Raw genomic sequence first — 14087 nt, 5'->3', positions numbered from 1 at the left:
TCATTTTTAAATATTTTAAAAGTAATCTCCACTAAACCCAATATGGGGCTCAAACTCTCCACCCTGAGGACAAGAGTCTCATGTTCCACAACTGAGTCAGCCAGGCACCCCTCTTTCTACATATTCTGACCCTACAAGGGCTTACTGCTAAATATCCACCCCTTGGCTTCTCATTGTCTAAGCCATAGGGTAGATCCCTTTAGAGCAGTCCAGTTGTCAGCACAAGGGGTTAATGGCCAGGATTGTTGAGTAATCACCAACAACACTGCTCTACGTCCAACCCATTGGCTGCTACAGTTCATTCCTGTTCCATCCAGACGGTGTCAGTGTTGGGCTGAAGAGCCACTGCGGTCCCCAAAGGCAGATTGCGGTCCCCACTGCATCCCTCTGTAAACAAAGCATTAGCGGGAATTCCTCCCCTCCCCCTCCCTCTCTACCAGCCACAGGGGCCACCACAAGAATAGGGGTGGGGCATTTGGAGGATTTTCATGGGTTTACAGGGCCTACTTGCACTGCATTTCTAGACAGACCAAATGAGCTAGGGACAGGGTGTTCTGCTACAAATAGGCGTGCCTCTTAAAGCGTACGTCTGAGCCATGGCAAATATCATACTTAATGGTAAAACATTAAAAGCTTTCCCTTTTAGACTGAGAATAATTTGTAGCTGCCCGTGGTTCCCACTTCCGTTTAGTATTGTATTGGAAATCCTAGCAAGTACAAGAACGACACACACACACACAAAATTACAAGGTATATGAATTTGAAAAAGTAAAAAATATCATTATTTGCATGTTCATCATGTACATAAAAAATTTAAGTCTATAGATAAATTATTAGAATTTAAAAATTAGCAAGGTTGCTAGATCAAAAATCAATATATATGGGGCGCCTGGGTGGCTCAGTCATTAAGCATCTGCCTTCGGCTGGGGTCCCGATCTCAGGGTCCTGGGATCGAGCCCCCACATGGAGCTCCCTGCTTGGTGGGGAGTCTGCTTCTCCCTCTCCCTCTGCCTGCTGCTCTCTCTCACTTTCAAATAAATAAATAAAACCTTAAAAAAAAAAAGAATGTGATGAACAATTGCATCAAAAAAATCTCAAGAACCTAGAAGTAGGTGTAACAAAAGATAAGTAACATGTCTACAGGGAAAATATATTTTAATTTAAAAAATTTAAGACAAGAGAGAGGTAGGGGCGCCTGGGTGGCTTAGTCGTTAAGCATCTGCCTTCGGCTCAGGGCGTGATCCTGGCGTTATGGGATCGAGCCCCACATCAGGCTCTTCCGCTGGCAGCCTGCTTCTTCCTCTCCCACTCCCCCTGCTTGTGTTCCCTCTCTCGCTGGCTGTCTCTATCTCTCTGTCACATAAATAAATAAATTCTTTAAAAAAAAAAAAAAGAAGACAAGAGAGAGGTAGATCTTTCCTATATTACAAAATTCAATATTTTAAATGTGTAAATATCCTCCAAATTTCTATGTATTCACTGTAATTACAAACAAATCCTTAAAATATTTTTGAAAAATTTGACAAATTGACTCCATATTTATGTGATGGACTTTGAGGCAATAACATGAGCCAAAAAATAGCCTAGACACTGGTTTAAAAGAATAAAATATGTGAACTTATTCTGTTCGATATTAATATTTATTATAGTTATCACAATTAAGATAGCTAGCCCTGCATACAAGTAGGCAAGTAGACTCGTGAAACTGAATAAACTACATACATATGGAGACCCATTAAAGGTAGCACTGAAGAAAAATGGGAAAATAATCTCATTAGCGGGTACTAGGACATTTGTTTATCCATGGAGTCATCCATATGAAAAATAATAAAGTTAGACTTCTACCTCACACCATACACAAAAATCAATTCCAGGTATTTCCAATTCCAGGTATCTATGGATCTAAATGGGAAAAGCAAAACAATAAAGCTTTTAAAAAGCAATATAGTTGAATGAAGTTGGATGCATACCTAATGCCATATATGAAAATTAACCGAAGATGGATCAATGACCTAACTGTAAGACCTAAAACCATAAAACTCCTAGAAGAAAACATAGGGCAAAGGTTTCGCAATGTTGGAACTGGGTAGCGAGTTCTTGGATATGACACCAAAGTCACAGATAATAGCAACAAAATATAAACAAATTGGACTTCAATTCAAAATTCTAAAATTGAGGGGCGCCTGGGTGGCTCTGTCAGTTAAATGCCTTCAGCTTAGGTCATGATCCCAGGGTCTTGGGATTGAATCCTGCATTAGGCTCCCTGCTCATGGGGAGTCTGTTTCTCCCTCTCCCTCTATCTCTCCCCCTTGCTCATGCTCTCTCTCTCGCTCTCTTTCAAATAAATAAAACCTTTAAAAAATATAAAATTCTAAAATTGTAAAAATTTAAAAATTTGTGCACCAGGGCGCCTGGGTGGCTCAGTCATTGGATGTCTGCCTTTGGCTCAGGGCATGGTCCCGGCATCCTGGGATCAAGCCCCGCATCAGGCTCCTCCGATCAGAGCCTGCTTCTTCCTCTCCCACTCCCCCTGCTTGTGTTCCCTCTCTCGCTGGCTGTCTCTGTCAAATAAATAAATAAAATCTTAAAAAAAAAAAAAAGACAAATATTGTATGAATTCAATTATATGAGACACAATAGTCAAATCAGAGAAAGTAGAATGGTGGTTGCCTGGGGCTGGACAGAGGGCGGAACGCAGAGTGACTGTTCAGTGGGTGTAATGTTTCAGTTTTACAAGATAAGAGTTATGGAGAAGGATGGTGGTGATGGCTGCACAGCATTATGAATGTATTTATTGCCACTGAACTGTATATTGAAAAATTATTAATAGTAAATTTTATGTTATGTGCATTTTACCACAATAAAAAAAAATGGGGGAAAAAACAATATGGAAATATATAATGACCTCAGGACAGAGAAGGATTTCTCAAATAAGACACAAAAAGCATTAAGAAAAAGATCAATAGGAGCGCCTGAGTGGCACAGCGGTTAAGCGTCTGCCTTCAGCTCAGGGCGTGATCCCGGCGTCATGGGATCGAGCCCCACATCAGGCTCCTCCGCTATGAGCCTGCTTCTTCCTCTCCCACTCCCCCTGCTTGTGTTCCCTCTCTCGCTGGCTGTCTCTGTCTCTGTCTAATAAATAAATAAAATCTTAAAAAAAAAAAATCAATAAATTAGACTGCATTAAGAGCTTCTGTTCATTAAAAGATATGAAGAACTCATAAAAATCAATAAGAAGTCAAACAATCCAGTAGAAAAATGGGCAAAAGAGCTAAGTAGACATTTCACAAAAGAAATGCAAATACCCAAATTTATTGACACCAACGAAGAAACGACAGTTGCAAACACTATGAAATATAATTATATACTCACAAGAATAGCTAAAATTTTAAAAATTGATAGTGCTGGGACACCTGGGTGTCTCGGTTGGTTGAGTGTCTGCCTTCAGCTCAGGTCATGATGCCAAGTTCCTGGGATTGAGTCTGGATTGGGCTCATTGCTCAGTGGGGAGGCTGCTTCTCCCTCTGCCTGCTGCTCCCCCTGCTGTGCTCTCTCTCTCTCTCTCTCTGACAAATAAATAAATAAAATCTTTAAATAAACAAATAACTGATAGTGCCAAGTATAGACAAGGATGTAGTAACTACCACATATCGACTGTTAATAGGAATATAAATTGGCAAAAACATTTTGAAACAAAATGTTTTACAGTATCTTTTGAAGCTAAAAATATTCATACCGCATAAATCAGTAATTCCTCTACCCCGTATATGTCCTTAGAAATACTTATATACACCAGGAAAAATATACAAGAATGTTACAACATTGTTAGCAATAGCCCTAAACTGGAAACAATCCTTGTCAGCTCGGCACCCAAATACATCTTAAACCACATTTAATCTCCAAATAAGGCAAATAGCAAAGTCATACTTCTGCCTAACATAATACAACTATTCTGCATACAACCAGAAACATGCTCTCTTCCGATAAGATGATGCAAAGTCTTTGGGTAATGTTCACTCTTCTCCTTGATACCCTGTAACTTAAATACTCTGCTGTAAAGTTAATGATTATTGGGCGCCTGGGTGTCTCAGTCGGTTAAGTGTCTGCCTTTGGTTCAGGTCATGATCTCAGGGTTGTGGGACTCCTTTCTGCTCAGCGGGAAGTCTGGTTCTCCCTCTCACTCTCCCTCTGCACTCTCCCCCCCAAAATAAATAAATAAAATCTTTTTTAAAAAAGTTAACAATTATTAATACATCTTATGTTAGATGATATGGGGATAAGAGAAAGAAGTAAACTGGGGCACCTGGGTGGTTCAGTTGGTTAAGTGTCCAACTCTTGATTTTGACTCAGGTTATGATCTCATGGGTCCTGGGATCAGAGCCCTGTGTCAGGCTCTCCGCTTAGCAGGGGAATCGGCTTGAAGATTCTCACCCCTTGCCCTTCCCCTACTCTCTCTCTCTGTCTCTCAAATAAATAAATAAATCTTAGAAGGAAGTAAATAAAATATTTGCTACACACACACATTTATAACTGTTATGGACTAAGCTATGCCCTCCTCAAATTAATATGCTGAAGCCCTAACTCCCAATGTGACTATATTTGCAGAAAGGACCTTTCAAGAGGTAATTAAGGTTAAATGAGATTACAAGGGTAGGGCCCTAATCCAAAAGGACTGATGTCCTTGTACGAAGAGTAAGACACAGGGGCGTCTGGGTGACTCAGTCGGTTAAGCAACCGACTCTTGATTTCAGTTCAGATCATGATCTCAGGATCATGTGATTGAGCCGCACCTTGGGCTCTGTGCTCAGTGCAGAGTCCACTTGGGATTCTCTCTCTCCCTCCTCCTCTGTCCCTCCCCCTGCTCGTGCTCTAAATAAATAAATAAATAAATAAATAAAAATAAATAAATAAATAAATAAATAAATAAATAAATAAATAAATTCTTTTAAAAAAAAAAAGAGGAGGAGGAGGAGGAAGACACACCAGGAGTACACACACACAGGGGAAAGGCCATGTGAGGACACACCAGTAAGGCCACCATCTGCAATCCCAGAAAAGCATTCTCACCAGAACCCAACTGCAGGCTGCCCCAAAATGTGCCACTTTGGCTATTGATTACTTAGAACAAAAGTTGCTTAAGAGACGGCCTATGCGATAAGGACTCTCAGAGCCTCCTCTGTCCCCCTGCAAGTAGGAAATGACTCTCCCATGTGAAAGGTAGCCTCCCTGTGCCAGGAGCTGAGGAGACATCCTTCACCAGAGACAGGAAATGTAGAGCCCAGAAGGCTGTACAAACAACCCTTGTTTGTACTAATTCACCACCCCAGCCCAAATTCTGCTTAGAATTCCTTACTGATTAAAGCTCCCAGAGTTCAGTTTTCTCTGTCCTGTCACCTCCTCACAGAGTTATTGTCTCTTTGTCTAAACGGTATAAAAACCACCTGTCTCGATTATTTCTTTAGGTCTCAAGCCTATCATTGGGCCTCTGTGTGCACATAATAAAATTTCGGGGTCTTCTATTAATCTGTCTTATGTAAATTTAATTTAGTCCTGCTAGATGAAATGTGGACTAAGGTAACTTCTCCTTCCTTTTCATAACCATACAAGCACCGTAATGTAGGACTTCTAAAAGTGTAAGAAAATGAATTTCTGTTGTTTAAGTGATCAGGTCTTCAGTTATGGCAGCCTGAGTAGACTTACACAGTAACAGGAAGGGCAGAAACACTGATTACAACCACAGTCTTTGTTTCTGCAACTGGTCACTGGTCATAGGTGGTATTTATATCTCCTTTTTTTTTTCTTTTTTAAGATTTTATTTATTTATTTATTTATTTATTTATTTATTTATTTAATTATTTGACACAGAGAGAGACAGCCCACAAGAGAGGGAACACAAGTGGGGGGAGTGGGAGAGAAAAAAGCAGGCTCCCAGCAGAGCAGGGAGCCCGATGTGGGGCTCGATCCCAGGTCCTGGGATCACGCTCTGAGCCAAGGGCAGACGCCTAACTACTGAGCCACCCAAGCGCCCCTTACATCTACTTTCTTTCACTACTCATTCCATATTCCTTTTGAATCCAACGAGTAGCAAATAAGCACTGGAGATCTAATGCTAGTGAATATGGACAACAATATTATAATCACCAAACTTGTTAAGAGACTAGCACACATTCCCTTTGTCCTCACAAAGCACTTCAGCTGATAGTAATTTTTTTCCTGGTAGTGACTTAAACCTATAGTCTTCAGGGGTCCAGGCCATTAGTGGTCCTTCCTAGATTGGGTTATTGTAATTTTCTATTGATCTTGATAATAGAGCATGATCTCTAGACCAGCAGAGCATAACGTCATTGGGACTGGAAGCAAAAATTTTGCTAGTGGATCACTAGAGATAATAGCAGGGATACCCCTCCTATTCTGGCTACGGGAAGACAAAGCCATGTATTGGACGATGACTCAGAGCACGCACAGCCTCCTGGAGGCCACTACGCCAGCCCTGAAAGGTACTGCTACCTAGCTGGTACTGTAACTGAGTCTTGCAAAGTCTGTTCCCTCATTTCATCAACCCAGCTACTTTAGAATGATGGGAAACATTGTGAGACCAGTGCAATCCATAAGCATGAGCTCATTGCAGCACTCCCTTTGCAATGGAGTGAGCTCCTCAATCCGCAGCAGTGCTGTGTGGATAACGCGTTCTGTAGGTCCACAGATGGTAGTTTTGGCAGAAGCATTGCATTCAGGAAAGGCAAATTTGTATACACAGTAAGTGTCGATTTCAGTAAGAACAAAGTGCTCCCTCTTACAAGATGGAAGTGATCCAGTGTAATCCACCTGTCACTAGGTAGACAGCTGATGCCCCATGCTGGGGAATGGTGCCATGTTGGGGATGCAATCTTGGTCTTTCCTGCTGGCAGACGGGGCCCTCAGCAGGGGCCGTAGCCAGGTGAGTCTCAGTGAGTGAAAGTCCCTGTTGCTGAGTCTCTACATAACCTCCATCCCTGTCATCACTTAGTCCCCACCACGCGCTGTTGTCTCCTGGACTCCCTGCCGCACTCCAACCTGAGTGAGATCTGCGAAATATCTCTCCTATTGAAATGTTTATTTCACCCTTATATAACAATTAAGGGGAAAGGGAGTTACTTTTTACAACCATGTCTACCCCTTTTTTTCTTATACCCTGTCTACCTGGTCCCTAAAATGTTTAAGTTTGCAACCTTGTGCTGCCTGAACACTCTGGTTGGCTTTACAGCCTCCGTGACCAGCTGTAGACTGTGAATGCACTGATCTCTGTAAGAGGAGATCTCTCTCGGGAGTTTCATCCCTTATTCCAACAATATCTGGATGCATCTCAGATACATCAGTCTAAAAACCCCTGAACTCTAATTAACTCTATTTCTCTGCTTATAATTTACAACTGAGTGCCTGAAAAAATAAAACAAAATAAAATCAAGTGACTGGCAACTCTGTCTACTGAGACACTCGAGCCAGAAAAAGTGGCCTAGTGATCCCCATTCTTCTTGCCACCAACATCAAATTAGTTGTCAACCCCTATCAATTCTGCCTATGAATGTAGTTTGTATAAATGTAGTTGGAATATATTCACTCCCACTTCTCTCTGCATGGCTCCCACTTTCACAGAGATTCTTTTTTTTTTTTTTTTAAGATTTTATTTATTTAGTTGACAGAGATAGAGACAGCCAGTGAGAGAGGGAACACAAGCAGGGGGAGTGGGAGAGGAAGAAGCAGGCTCATAGCAGAGGAGCCCAATGTGGGGCTCGATCCCATAACGCCGGGATCACACCCTGAGCCGAAGGCAGACGCCTAACCGCTGTGCCACCCAGGCGCCCCCCACTTTCACAGAGATTCTGATCACTTTTGCCCGCATCCAGAGTCGACAAACTTTGTCTGCAGAGGGTCAAGTAGTACATGTTTTAGGATTTGCAGACTGTATGGTCTCTGTGACAACTACTCAGTTCTGCTGTTGTAGCATGAAAGCAGCAACGGACAGTACGTAAATACATGACCGTGGCTGTGTTCCAATACGATTTTATTTAAGGACACTGAAATTTGAATTTCAGATACTGTTCACAGGTCACAAATTATTGTTTGACTTTTCCCCCCCTTTTCCCCCAACCATTTAAAAATGTAGAAAATGGGGTGCCTGGCTGGCTCAGTTGGTAGGGCATATGTGACTTTTGATCTCAGGGTCATGAGTTTGAGTCCCACGTTGTGTGTAGATATTATAAATACATTTTTTAAAATTAATTTAATTAAAATGTAGAAATTATTCTTACGTCCATGGACTAAACAAACAGGTAGCCAACTAGTTCGCCAACCCCTGGTCTAGGTGATCACATCAGTCTCTTAAATAGATCCTGTTCCATCCTCTTCCTCAAATACTCTTTAGATGTTCCTGTAAGACTGATTATATCAATCCCCACTTTATTTTTTTTAATTTAAATTCAATTAATTAACATATACCGTATTATTAGTTTCAGAGGTAGAGGTCAGTGATTCATTAGTCTTATATAATACCCAGTGCTCATTATATCATATGCCCTTCTTAATGTCCATTACCCAGTTACCCCATCCCCTCCCATTCCCTCCAGCAACTCTGTTTGCTTCCTATGATAGAGTCTCTTACGGTTTGTCTCCCTCTCTAGTTTCATCTTGTTTTATTTCTTCCTCTCTTCCCCTGTGATCCTCTGTTTTGTTTCTCAAATTCCACATATCAGCAAGATCATATGATAATTGTCTTTCTCTGATTGACTTATTTCACTTAGCATAATACCCTCTAGTTCCATCCACATCCTTGCAAAGGGCAAGATACCATCTTTTGATGGTTGAGTAACATTCCATTGTATGTGTATATACACCACATCTTCTTTATCCATTCATCTGTCAATGGACATCTGCGCTCTCGCCACAGTTCGGCTATTGTGGACATTGCTGCTATAAACTTCGGGGTGCAGGTGCCCCTTCGGATCACTACATTTGTATCTTTGGAGTAAACACCAGTAGTGCAATTGCTGGGTCCTAGGGTAGCTCTATTTTCAATTTTCTGTGGAACCTCCATACTGTTTTCCAAAGTGGCAGCACCAGCTTGCATTCCCACCCAACAGTGTAGGAGTGTTCCCCTTTCTCTGCTTCATCACCAACATCTGTCATTTCCTCACTTGTTAATTTTAGCCACTCTGACTGGTGTAAGGTGGTATCTCATCGTGGTTTTGATTTGTATTTCCCTGATGCTGCGTTATGTTGAGTATTTTTCATGTGTCTGTTGGCCATTTGTATGTCTTCTTTGGAGAAAAGTCTGTTCATGTCTTCTGCCCATTTCTTGATTAGATTATGGGTGTTAGGGGGCTCCTGGGTGGCACAGCGGTTGGGCTTCTGCCTTTGGCTCAGGGCGTGATCCTGGCATTATGGGATCGAGTCCCACATCAGGCTCCTCCGCTATGAGCCTGCTTCTTCCTCTCCCACTCCCCCTGCTTGTGTTCCCTCTCTCGCTGGCTGTCTCTCTCTGTCAAATAAATAAATAAATTCTTTAAAAAAAAAAAAGATTATGGGTGTTAGGTTTGATAAGTTCTTTATAGATTTTGGATACTAACCCTTTATCTGTTATGTCATTTGCAAATATCTTCTCCCATTCTGTCAGTCGTCTTTTGGTTTTGTCCACCGTTTCCTTTGCTGTGCAAAAGCTTTTTATTTTGATGAAGTCACAATAGTTCATTTTTGCCTTTGTTTCCCTTGCCTTTGGAGACAAGTCTACAAAGAAGTTGCTGAAGCCCAGTTTGAAGGTTGCTGTCTGATATTCCCCACTTTAAAACTCTTCAGTGGCTCCACTGTCTTTAGTATGAAATCCAAACTCTTTAGCATGACAGAGACCTGCATAATCCCCCTCCTACCTACTGGTCGCAGCATTCTCTCTATCCATCCCTGCACCAAACTATGGTTATACACAGTCCCCAGGAGACATCAGGCTTCTTCATGCTTGCTGCCTTTTATTCTTACTGCCTGACCATCTTTCAAAACTGAATTCAAGTACTATATATATATATTTTACTATATATATATGTACTGTATATATATATTTTTAACTATATACTATATATATTTACTATATATATATTTATAGTATAAATTTATATACATACTATTATATAGATATATACTATATATATACTATATATATTTACTATATATTTTAACCATTAGATTTTTTTACTTCATACCAACCCTATATATAGATAGATACTATATATAGAGTAAATAAATATATATATAGTGTATATATGTATACATATACATAGTATGTATATATACATAGTATGTATACATAGTATATATATACACTATATATATATTTTACATATATACATGTGTACATATATATACACACATATACACTATACATATATATATACACTATATATATATTTTAACCATTAGATTTTTTTTACTTCATACCAAACCAAACCTCCATTTAATCTAAAAAACAAACAAACAAAACTGAATGAAGAGTTACTAAAACGCTAACCAGGGGCGCCTGGGTGGCACAGCGGTTAAGCGTCTGCCTTCGGCTCAGGGCGTGATCCCGGCGTTGTGGGATCGAGCCCCACATCAGGCTCCTCTGCTATGAGCCTGCTTCTTCCTCTCCCACTCCTCCTGCTTGTGTTCCCTCTCTCACTGGCTGTCTCTATCTCTGTCGAATAAATAAATAAAATCTTTAAAAAAAAAAAAAAACGCTAACCAAATCATTTTACCACAAACCTAGCACGTGCATTTCAAGGTTCCACTGCTAGGAATTTTGTTAAGATCAGTTTAATCATAGGGGCGCCTGGGTAGCGCAGTCGTTAAAGCGTCTGCCTTCGGCTCAGGGCGTGATCCTGGCGTACCGGGATCGAGTCCCACATCGGGCTCCTCCGCTGTGAGCCTGCTTCTTCCTCTCCCACTCCCCCTGCTGTGTTCCCTCTCTCTCTGGCTGTCTCTCTGTCACATAAGTAAAATCTTAAAAAAAAAAAAAAAAAAGATCAGTTTAATCATAAATAGCACGATTTAATAGGGCACAGGAACACATGTCATTAGATGTAATTCTTGCCCCTTTTCCTCAGATATGTGTCAGGATAAACTGACAATTCCCCCAGGCTCTGAAACCCCAGGGACCCCATCCCAATCCCTGGAAGTAAAGAGGATTCCCTGTCACACAACTTTCTATGAGTTGTAATAAAACGAAGCCTAAGTTTTCTTACCTTTTTATAGGAAATGGTCAGTCATGTGATAAATACTAAAACACTTCTAGGAATTTTTATGAGTTTGTTCATCAAACACATTTTGCAAGAACCGACTACACAGTAAGTTCCTTTGGAATTTGGTCCACAAATTCACGTAACAGGTTGGAAATTTAAAACCTTTAAGTAAACGGGGAAGTAGAGAATCCCTAAACCTAGTACGTTGTAATTACTAAGGGGATATACACACATACCAAAAAGTTTTGCTTACACAAGATACAAGGGTACAAAAGGGATATGCTTTTTGAGTAAAAACAAAGAACTAGCTGATATCCTTTGTTTTGGGAGGACCATAGGTCAGATGAAGCAAGACCCGAATCTGCTGTCTATTCCCGTGACCAAAAAAATTGAAGATAAAAAAACTTCATTTATCTTATTACATATTTTTCCAGCCATTAGTGGAGATGTAATTATGAAAGATCAAAAGTGCCTTAAAAGGGGGTCGAAATGGCAGCTCTCAAAGCAATATTCAGGCATGATTTCAAGAATGCTTTCAGCTTTAGAGTAAGCCTTCCTTGTCAAACAAAAATCTTCACAATTCATCAAAAACTTCATCGATAGGCATGCCTGGCTGGCTCAGTAGGTAGAGCATGCAACTCTTTTTTTTTTTATCATTTAAAAAAAAATTATTTATTTATTTATTTGACAAAGAGAGAGAGAGAGAGCAAAAGCAGGGGGATTGGCAGGCAGAGGGAGAAGCAGGCTCCTGGCTGAGCCCTACTCTGGAGCCCAACTTGGCCCTGGATTCCAGGACCCTGGGATCAGGACCTGAGCCAAAGGCAGACACTTAACCAACTGAGCCACCCAGGCACTTTTTTTTTTTTTTTTAAGATTTTATTTATTTGTCAGAGAGAGAGAGAGAGAGAGTCAAGCAGATGGGGAAGCAGGTTCCCCACTGAGGAAGGAGCCAGATGCTGGACTTGATTCCAGGACCTTGGGATCAGGACCTGAGTTAAAGGCTGATTCTTTTTTTTTTTTTTTTTTTTTTTTTTAAGATTTTTGAGTTTCTTTTTTCTTTTTTTTTTTTTTTTAAGATTTTATTTATTTATTCGACAGAGAGAGAGACAGCCAGAGAGAGAGGGAACACAAGCAGGGGGAATGGGAGAGGAAGAAGCAGGCTCATAGCAGAAGAGCCTGATGTGGGGCTCGATCCCAGATCGCCGGGATCACGCCCTGAGCCGAAGGCAGACGCTTAACCGCTATGCCACCCAGGCGCCCCTAAAGGCTGATTCTTAAGCGACTGAGCCACCCAGGTGTCCCAGAGCATGCAACTCTTGATCTCAGGGTTGTAAGTTCGAGTCCCACCTTGGTTGTAGAGATTACTTAAAAATAAAATCTTTTAAAAAATAGAAAAAGGGGAGGGGGTGCCTGGGTGGCGCAGTCATTAAGCGTCTGCCTTCGGCTCAGGGCGTGATCCCGCGTTCTGGGATCGAGCCCCACATCAGGCTCCTCCACTAGGAGCCTGCTTCTTCCTCTCCCACTCCCCCTGCTTGTGTTCCCTCTCAACTGGCTGTCTCAGTCAAATAAATAAATAAAATCTTTAAAAAAAAATAGAAAAAGGGGGCGCCTGGGTGGTTCAGTTGGTTGAGCATCTGCCTTCGGCTCAGGTCATGATCCCAGAGTCCTGGGATCGAGCCCCACATCCAGCTCCCTGCTCAGCAGGGAGTCAGCTTCTCCCTCTCTCTCTGTTGCTCCCTCTGCTTGTGCTCTTCTCTCTCTGGCTCTCAAATAAATAAAAATCTTAAAAGACAAAGAAGAAAATGGAAAAAAGACACCCCTATGGGGCGCCTGGCTGGCTCAGTGGGAAGATCATGGGATTTGACTGGGAGCTGGAGCCCCACGCTGAGTGCAGAGATTACTTTAATAAATATTAAAACAACAACTTCATCAACAGACTTAGAGGCATCTGTTTCCTTGACTTTCCCCATTTCTTCGTTTAAGCCAATAATTGGCTTTGTTGACTGAATGTGGGTCTGAATTCTCTTTTCCAAGCTCTCTCTTGGTTGTCATCACTTCCACCACTTCTCTTTGTCCTCCCAACACATGGTTCAATACAGATCCCATTATTACAGTCAAACCACAGAAGGAAGGCTACAGTCTGCCCTCCCACCCATGGTCTTGCCCCAACTTTGAAGGTTGTCTTTGATTTCTTGGAAACCCCTCAATCACGAAATCTCTTCTTCTGCGCATGGATCTGATCCCTTTCCTCCTTTAACAAACTGATGGTTATCCCACTGGCACAACCTTTCCATCTTTAATGTACTTTTCAAAGACTTCACCGTCCTGTGAATCTGGCTTCTTCCTTTTCATCACGAAGACGTTCTCCCGCAGAAAGGGGGGGTGTGCAGCCGTATTTCTCGCGCACGAGGGCGCACCGGGTCCCTACGCCGGCGCCGCGACCGCGGAGGACGAACACCGCCAGCGGATTCCCAGGCGGGGAGCGCAGAGGAAGAGGGGCCACCGGTCGGCCACGGGAGGCTAGGGCCATAGCGGTTCAGCGTACACCGCTTGCCGGCCGCTGAGCGCGCTGACAGCGGCGGGGTATGATGATACTTGGTACTCTTAACTGATTTTCCTCCTAGATAGAAGTCCCTCCTTTGTCCTCCCGCTGTATCTTGCGCTCACACCACAGTTCCACAGTATCTTAATGCGCGCATCTGTTCGCGTGGCTTCTTTTCTATACTACACTATAAAATGCTTTGGTAGAGGAAGCACGCATAACTCGTTTCTTTCTCCTGGCACTTGACTTTTCAGACCTGCTTAATAGCTACGTGTGAAGGGAGTGAATTAATGGATTCTCTAAAA

At 41.9% G+C, this 14087-nt stretch overlaps 1 pseudogene; it reads right to left on the bottom strand.

Annotated features, from left to right (window-relative positions):
• Window positions 1-6564: 6564 nt before the first annotated feature.
• LOC113258091 (UMP-CMP kinase-like) lies at window positions 6565-13770 on the bottom strand (annotated as a pseudogene).
• Between the last annotated feature and the right edge of the window lie 317 nt (window positions 13771-14087).

This window comes from Ursus arctos, unplaced genomic scaffold, assembly GCF_023065955.2.
Source record: "Ursus arctos isolate Adak ecotype North America unplaced genomic scaffold, UrsArc2.0 scaffold_26, whole genome shotgun sequence".
Lineage (NCBI taxonomy): Eukaryota > Metazoa > Chordata > Mammalia > Carnivora > Ursidae > Ursus > Ursus arctos.
Note: the sequence above shows the minus strand (reverse complement) of the source record. Positions and strands in the feature narration are given on the sequence as shown.